Consider the following 8,375-nt stretch of genomic DNA (forward strand, 5'->3'; position numbering starts at 1 on the left):
GCATAGGCGCTCTCGCTCTTTCTACTCTGGGCAGTGTCGCTCTTTCCGCTCTCGGCAGTGTCGCTCTCTCCACTCTCGATAATGTCGTTCTCTCCCACTTTCTTGCTAGTCTCGCACTCTTCACTCTCGCTCTCTCCAGCAATCTCGCTGGTCTTGCTCTCTCCAATCTCGCTCTCTCTCTCACTCTCTCCAGCTTTCTCTCCACTCTCGCTCTCTCCAGCTTTCTCGCTGGTCTCACTCTCTCCACTCTCGCTCTCTCTAACTTTTTCGCTGGTCTCGCTCTCTCCCATCTTCTATCCAATCTCACTCTCTCCCATTTCCTCTCCAATCTCGCTGGTCTCGATCTCAATAATTTCGCTCTCAACGATCTCGCTGATCTCACTCTCAACGATCTCGCTCTTAGCTACTGCGAACATTGTTCTCCATACATGTTTGCTCACCACTTTGTGATACTTTTACATGGATTTACCAAATTTTTCCAAAGTAATTTCCCATATTTTTCGCATTTCACATAAATTCCATATTTTTCTCAGTCCTTCAGCCATAACACATTTCACATAACTTCTCTATACTTAGCCGAAATTTCACAAACTCAATTTCCATATTATTCCACACTAGCTCAACCTACTTATTATTTTTCCCCAACTTTCCCAACTCAATTCCATATTTTTTTCTTTTCAAATCCTCATTCTTTCTTCACCATTTCATACTAACTTTCTCATCAACCTACTCAACTTATTTATACAAATTTAATTACAATTTTACCAATTAAAGCTCAACTTAATTTATTCAAAGAAAATCTACTTGACACTTAGAAATTTCCTTCCCCCTTAACTTAGAATTTAACTTTCACTTAGTTAATTCCTTTTATCACTTGCTTAAGTAAGGAAAATAGAAATCCGGATTTCACAACTCTGCTAATTGTTGTTGCATTGGAAGAATCCTGGTGGTCCTTCTTTTTGCGCCACAAATTGAAAATTTTGTTGTTGATTCTTCCAAGCAAAATTGGGGTGGTTTCTCCACCCGGGGTTGTAAGTGTTTGAAAAGGGATTATTCTTTACAAAATATACAGACTGTGGATTTTGCGGGCAATCTTTCGTCGCATGTCCATCACCGCAAGTCACACACCTTACGATGTTTTGACTTATTGTGTTAATTTGCCCACCTTGCGGTGTTGGGCTACTGATCAACATTCCTTGAATCAAATTCATCAATGCGGTCAATTGATTTTGTAACGAAACAATGGCACCATTATTTGCGTCAGAATATTTGAGTCTCAATCTCTGGTCACTCTCTCTCCAGTGTTCATGGTTCTTGGAGATGCGGTCCAGAATATTCTTCGCCTCCTCATAAGTTTTGTCAAGCAGACCACCAGCGGCTATCGCATTAGCAGCGGTCTGCGAAGCAGGGTTCAAACCGTGATAGAGAATTTCCATTTGAAGGCAATTTGGTAGCCCATTATGCGGACAATCTCGGACTAACCTTTTAAACCTCACCCAAGCATCGTTGAGCGATTCGTCCATATCTTGTTAAAAATTAGTAATAAGCTTTCTTCGTCTTGCATTCTTGGTAGGTGGAAAATACTATTTCATGAATTTCTCCACTACCTGCTCCCAAGAAGTAATCTCTCCTAGTTCAAGCGAATAAGCCCACTTCCTAGCCTGGTCATAGAGAGAAAATAGGCACAACGTTAGTTGAACTTCTTCAGCAGAGAATTTAGGGAACACAAAAGTATTGCAGATTTCAATAAAACTTCGGAGGTGAGCGTGCGGATCCTCGCCACGCCTTCCTCCGAATTGACCTGTAGTCTGGATCATCTGCAGCATCACCAGTTTCATCTCGAATCTGCTTCCGTCAAGGGCAAGCCCCATGATTTCCGAAGAGAAATCATAGAGGTTTGACGATGCATAGTCCCTAATGGGCCTATTGCGATCGTTTGCCAACAGAATCGGATTCACCATGACATTATTATCACTTGGTGCTCCACCTCTAGGCTGCTCTGCCATCTCTTCTTTATTGGATTGTGGTTGCTGTTGGCGGTCTCGTAGTCTCCTTAGAAATGTTCTCTCAATCTTCGGGTCATAGTTCGCTAGAGATTGAGAGTTCTACAAAGAAATCACAAAAAATACCGTTAACAACTACTTTGCTGAAGTCCCCGGCAACAGCGCTAAAAACTTGATGCGTTATTTTTATGAATTAAAAGATGGATGATATGCGTTGATAGATTGCGTTTTGCACTCAAGTTTCTCCAGCAGAATTCAAGTGTAAATTCCTCTAAGTTTCCTGGTATGTCCAGGGTCAAACACAGGGATTTGTGAAAATAGATTACGTTGATAATTTTTTATGAAAACTTTGTGGTAACGGAGAAAATAAATAAAGTGTTTGGTTATTGATTGCGTTGGTTAAAAAGAAATAAATAAATATGGCGGATTTGAGAAACGAAAGTTGCATTGATAGATGAAATGAGTACTATTTGGATCTGACTACCGTTAGCTTTCTGTTCCATCACTCTTAATTGTCCTTTCATCCGCTGATGCGCCCACCATGTTGCGCTGACCAAGTTGCGGTGATTCTTCTTGGGTGAATGTTTGCAAGCACGATCAATACAAAGTCTTGCGGTGAAGTTGCGCTCGACTAATGTATTCCTATGATCGCAATCTCTGCATTGCGTTAACGCATATTCTGCACAAAAATGTAAAGATCAACTACTCTAATGTGTTGGACGCATGCGACTGCAATATTATAGAATTTATGCTTAATGGGAACAATTTAACCTATTTCATCAACGTATTCTAACATTGTTTAAGAACTTAGTACTATGATAACGTGCATTTCTGCCCGTTATCACTTGCCCCACGTGTGTCATGCGGACATCCAACTACGAGTAAGGCGCTCATTCTCAGTCTAAACTCATGCTCATTTGGTAGCGGAGTTGCGATCATTTTATGTATGCGTTGATCACGATTCCTACCTTCGTTTTGGCTTGCCCCCTCATGTATCATGCGGCCATCCAGCTACAAGTAGGATTCGATTGCAACGTTATGATTTTTTTATGCCTAAAAATAGCAAAGTTGAAAATAAATACCGCACCCCCAAATTTAAACACAGCAATGTCCTCATTACTGAAAGATTGAAAGAATTCATGCAATGCTCTTAGGAGGTTTCGTAAAAGTCAGTTTGAAAGAAAGCTGGTGGACCACTAACTTCTAGAAATATTTCATGAATTGACTGTCCTAAAATTAAGTTGACTCTAGTGCATATGATGAAAAATATAGACATGTGTTTCATCATTGAAATCATAATTGGCATAGAAAAATAATATGGTGATTTACTAAAGTAATCAATATTTAATGATTACACCGACTAAAGAGGATGCGATGATAAAATTATCACAGTTAAAATCAGATGCGAGAGTGCGAAATTTGGAATAAACAAAGTCAAGGAAAGATACAACCCCCAAATTTGCTTTGTCGATTGCATTATTTGTGATCGCATCCTTCTTTACGGCGAGCTGATTTCTTCAATTATGGTGGCTGGACCTCTTACCGCATCTTTCAGTTATCGTTAGCTCCTCTGCAATCATTCACCACGATCGTTGCAAAAAAAACATTGAAAGGGTAAAAAAATATAAACGACAGAGTTAACAAAATTTTTCTTTCTTTCTTTTTTCTTGTTATAGATGCAAAGAGTAAAAAAAAAAAAAAAGATAAATAAATGATAACAGATATAAAAGAAGAGTAGTGTGAGTTCATGAATCAACGATAAGAAAAGGATACTCCAAAAGAATTGCGCCCCTGATGAGTTTCTATCGCATAACAACGCAGGGACAACTCAATTTTTCTTCATTCAGGATTTCTTAGGTCTACGGATGTATTTTCTCGATGAAAGTCACCTCTATGATATATCTTGACTCTTTGCCTGTTGACCTTGAATGCGCAGGTCCCTTCTTCATTAGTCAATTCGACCGCACCATGCAGGAATACTTCTTTGATTATAAAGGGTCTGGACCAGCGTGACTTTAATTTACCAGGAAAGAGTCGTAGCCGTGAATTGAATAATAAGACTTTTGTCCGACTTGGAGATTCTTCTCGCATAGTTGTTTGTTATGCCAACGTTTTGTGCGCTCCTTGTAAATTTTAGCATTCTCATATGCTTGCATTCTCCATTCATCAAGCTTGACCAACTGAAGTTTCCTTGCTTCCCCTGCGGCCTTCAAGTCAAAATTGAGCCTTTTCACTGCCCACATTGCTTTATGCCCCAACTCGAGCGATAAGTGGCATGCCTTTCCAAACACCAGCACATACGGAGACATGCCTATAGGTGTCTTANCATTGCTTTATGCCCCAACTCGAGCGATAAGTGGCATGCCTTTCCAAACACCAGCACATACGGAGACATGCCTATAGGTGTCTTATAGGCCGTCCTATATGCCAACAAGGCATCGTCTAGCTTCATTGCTCAATCTTTGCGTGAAGGTTTTACCATATTCTCTAATATCAGCTTCATTTCCCTGTTGGACACTTCAGCTTGACCATTTGTTTGTGGGTGGTATGTGGTGGCTACCTTATGGAGGATGTTATACTTAAGCAGCAATTTTTTGATGATGTTATTAACAAAGTGAGAGCCTTCATCACTTATTATGGCTCGTGGAGTGCCAAAACGAGTGAGAACATTTTTCTTCAAGAACTTGGAGACTACCGCCGCATCGCTTGCGATGCACAATACCGTTTCTACCCATTTGGAAACGTAATCGACCGCCAATAGAATGTATTTGTGACCATTTGATGGTGGAAATGGTCCCATGAAGTCTATGCCCCAGATGTCGAATAGTTCCAACTCTAAGATGATGTTCATGGGCATTGCATGCTTCCATGAAATGTTTCCCATGCGTTGGCACCGGTCGCATTTCATTGCGTAGTCTTTTGTGCCCTTGAATAAATTTAGCCAAAAATAACCACTTTGTAACACCTTTGTTGTTGTGTGTTAACCTCCAAAGTGTCCTCCATATGGCGAGTCATGGCACTGCGACAGTATGCGCTAGTGAGTAGCGTCTAGTAAGCATAAGCGAAAAATCTGGTCTGATCCCCTCTTATAAAGATTTAGCTCGTCCCAATAATATGATTTGTATTCATGTCTGAACCACCTCTTCTTGTGGGCTGTGTAGTCCTCAGGAAATTGTTCGCAAACCAAAAAATTGACCACATCAGCATACCATGGTAATTCTTCAATTTTAAATAGTTGCTCGTCTGGGAAAGTTACGTTCACCTCTTATTAGTTGCAGTCGACTTCTGGATTTTCTAATCTTGACAAATGGTCTGCAACTTGGTTCTCCGTCCCCTTGCGATCAATGATTTCTATATTGAATTCTTAAAGGATGAGAACCCATCGAATATATCTCAGCTTTGCATCTTTCTTTGTCATCAAATATTTGATTGTCGAGTGGTCGGTGTGACCGATTACCTTGGATCCCAGCAAGTAAGCTCTGAATTTCTCCAGCGTAAAGATCATCGCAAGCAGTTCATTTTCCATGGTAGTGTAATTTGTTTGGGCAGGGTTCAAAGTTCTACTCGCATATGCGATGGGGTGTAGCATTGTTTTCTTCTTTTGTGCCAGCACCGCCCCCATCGCATAACCGCTTGCATCGCACATTAGTTCAAAGGGTTGTGTCCAGTCCGGTGCAATAAACACAGGTGCGGCTATTAATGCGTTCTTCAGTATTTTGAATGCGTTCAGGCATTGGTCATCAAAGTCCAACATTCTTTCTGCCTCCAGCAATGCACTCAATGGTCGCGCAATCTTTGAAAAGTCCTTCACAAAACGTCGATAAAAGCCTGCATGTCCTAAGAAGCTCCTGACAGCCTTCGTATTTGCTAGAGGTGAAAGCTTTTCAATCACCTCAATCTTCGCCTTATCCACCTCCATCTCATTCTTGGAGACTTTGTGCCCAAGCACAATACCTTCCTTCAACATGAAGTGGCATTTCTCCCAATTCAGCACCAAGTTCGTCTCTCCACATTTCCTCAGTATCTTCTCTAGATTATTGAGATAGACTTCGTATGTTTTCCCATACACTGAGAAGTTGTCCATGAAGATTTCTATAGAATCTTCAAGATACTCAGAAAAGATGGCCATCATACACCTCTGAAATGTGCTCGGCGCATTGCATAGGTCGAATGGCATGCGACGAAACGCAAATGTTCCATAGGGGCAAGTGAATGTGGTTTTCTCTTGATCTTCAGGAGCAACCATGATTTGGTTGTAGTCGACATACCCATCCAAGAAGCAATAGTAATCATTTTCTGCTAGGCAGACTAACATCTGGTCGATAAAAGGCAAGGGGAAATATCCTTCTTTGTCACCGTATTTAGTTTGCGATAGTCCACGCAGATTCGCCAGCCAATGAGGGTTCTCATTGGTATTAGTTCATTATTTGCATTTGGAACTACCGTCATCCCTCCTTTCTTTCGCACACATTGCATGGGGCTGACCCACGTGCTATCGGAAATTGGATAGATAATCCCTACGTCCAACCATTTGATTATTTCCTTCTTCATGACCTCCTTCATCGCAGGGTTGNTTTGGTACACATTGCACGGGGCTAACCCACGTGCTATCGGAAATTGGATAGATAATCCCTACGTCCAACCATTTGATTATTTCCTTCTTCATGACCTCCTTCATCGCAGGGTTGAATCTGCATTGATGTTCGATCGATCCTTTTTTATTGTCCTCGAGATGTATCCAGTGCATGCAATATGCGACACTGATTCCTCTAATGTCTGCCAGAGTCCAACCAATTGCTCTTATGTACTTTTTCAGGATGCTCAGCAGCACATTTTTTTTATATTCTTAAAGTGTAGAGGAAATTATTACTGGTAGCGTTTCATTCTGTCCCAGAAAAGCATACTTCAGGTGGTTCGGTAAGGTTTTCAGCTCTACTATCTATGGTTATTCCTAGGATGGCTTTTAATGTTTTTCTTTCTTTATTTACTGTCAACTTTTCTTCTTTGGTTGATGTTTCCACGATCGCATTGCAGGTTACTATGGATGCGGTTGAATCCTCTCCTTCATCTTTATCTTCAGACTTTTCTTCTTCATACAAACTGGGTTCATCATCGGATTCAGCAAGGTCTTCTTCTTCTGGATATTTCATGGCTCTGATAATATCAAACCTGATCTTCTATCCTTTAACGCTCAGTGTGATCTCTCCCTTGTACACATCAATCTAAGCGCGACCAATGGATAAAAATGGTCGTCCCAGAATGATGGGTACATCCTTGTCCGCTTCATAATCAAGGATGATGAAGTCTACCGATAATATAACTTGTCAATAGAGACCAGGACATCTTTTACCTTTCCTTCTAGATGCACAAGGAACCTATCAGCTAGTTGGAGAGTCACCATAGTGGGCGGCAACTACCCCACATTCAGCTGCTTAAAGATTGAAAGGGGCATTATGTTGATACTAGCCCCGAGATCGCAAAGCGCTTGACCAATGTATAACCCTCCGATCGAGCAGGGTATTGTGAAACTTCTACGGTTGCGCATTTTCAATGGAATTATGGATTTTGCCCTTTGCATCAATGCCACCGTTGCAAACTTACCTGTGCTTCTTTTTTTCGTCACCAAGTCCTTTAGAAACTTCACATACTTTGGCATTTGTTCGATCGCTTCAGTGAAAGGGATGTTGATATGCAACTGTTTTAGCATGTCCATGAAGCGATGATATTGCACTTCATCATTTTTCTTCTTCTTGAGTCTCTAGGGGAATGATGGTAGTTGTATTTTCACGGTTTTCTACTCTACTGGCTTCGAAGTGGTCGCAATTTCTGGTTCCATCGTCTCCTATTCTTCTGGCTCCTCTTGAGTCAACGGGGTCTCTGGTTCCATCGCAATTGGAGCAGTCCGGCTTGGCTTCTTCTTCTCCTCCGCCATTGTCTTCCCGCTTCGCAAAGTTACAACTTGACATTGTTTCTTTCCCGTACTCCCTTGGTTGTGCGGAAGCTCTGTTGAACTCAGCAGTGCCCCTTGCGGTCTACTTTTGAGTTCGCCCATAATCTGTCCTATCTGAATTTCAAGATTGGGGATGGATGTCGCTTGATTCTGAAGCACTGTTTCATTCTTCTCAATATACTGCTTCAGTAAGCTCTTCAGAGATAAAGATTGTGGCACCTACGAACTACTAGCTTGATTTTGCGTTTGACCATTTGTTTGCGGGAAAAATCCTTGTGGTCCCTCTTTTTGCGTCATTGGTTGAAAATTTTGTTGTTGATTTTTCCACGCGAAGTTGGGGTGGTTTCTCCACCCAAGGTTGTAAATATTGGAAAAAGGATTATTCTTCACGAAATAAATAGACTGTGGGTTCCTTGGACACT

At 41.3% G+C, this 8,375-nt stretch overlaps 1 non-coding gene across 1 annotated transcript; it reads left to right on the plus strand.

Annotated features, from left to right (window-relative positions):
* The first annotated feature begins 1,452 nt into the window (after positions 1-1,452).
* On the plus strand, positions 1,453-1,559 carry LOC120084285. Its single transcript, XR_005483650.1, has one exon. It is a non-coding gene; the product is annotated as a small nucleolar RNA R71 (small nucleolar RNA).
* Positions 1,560-8,375: the final 6,816 nt, after the last annotated feature.

The sequence above is a fragment of the Benincasa hispida genome, chromosome 8, assembly GCF_009727055.1.
Source record: "Benincasa hispida cultivar B227 chromosome 8, ASM972705v1, whole genome shotgun sequence".
NCBI classification, from domain to species: domain Eukaryota; kingdom Viridiplantae; phylum Streptophyta; class Magnoliopsida; order Cucurbitales; family Cucurbitaceae; genus Benincasa; species Benincasa hispida.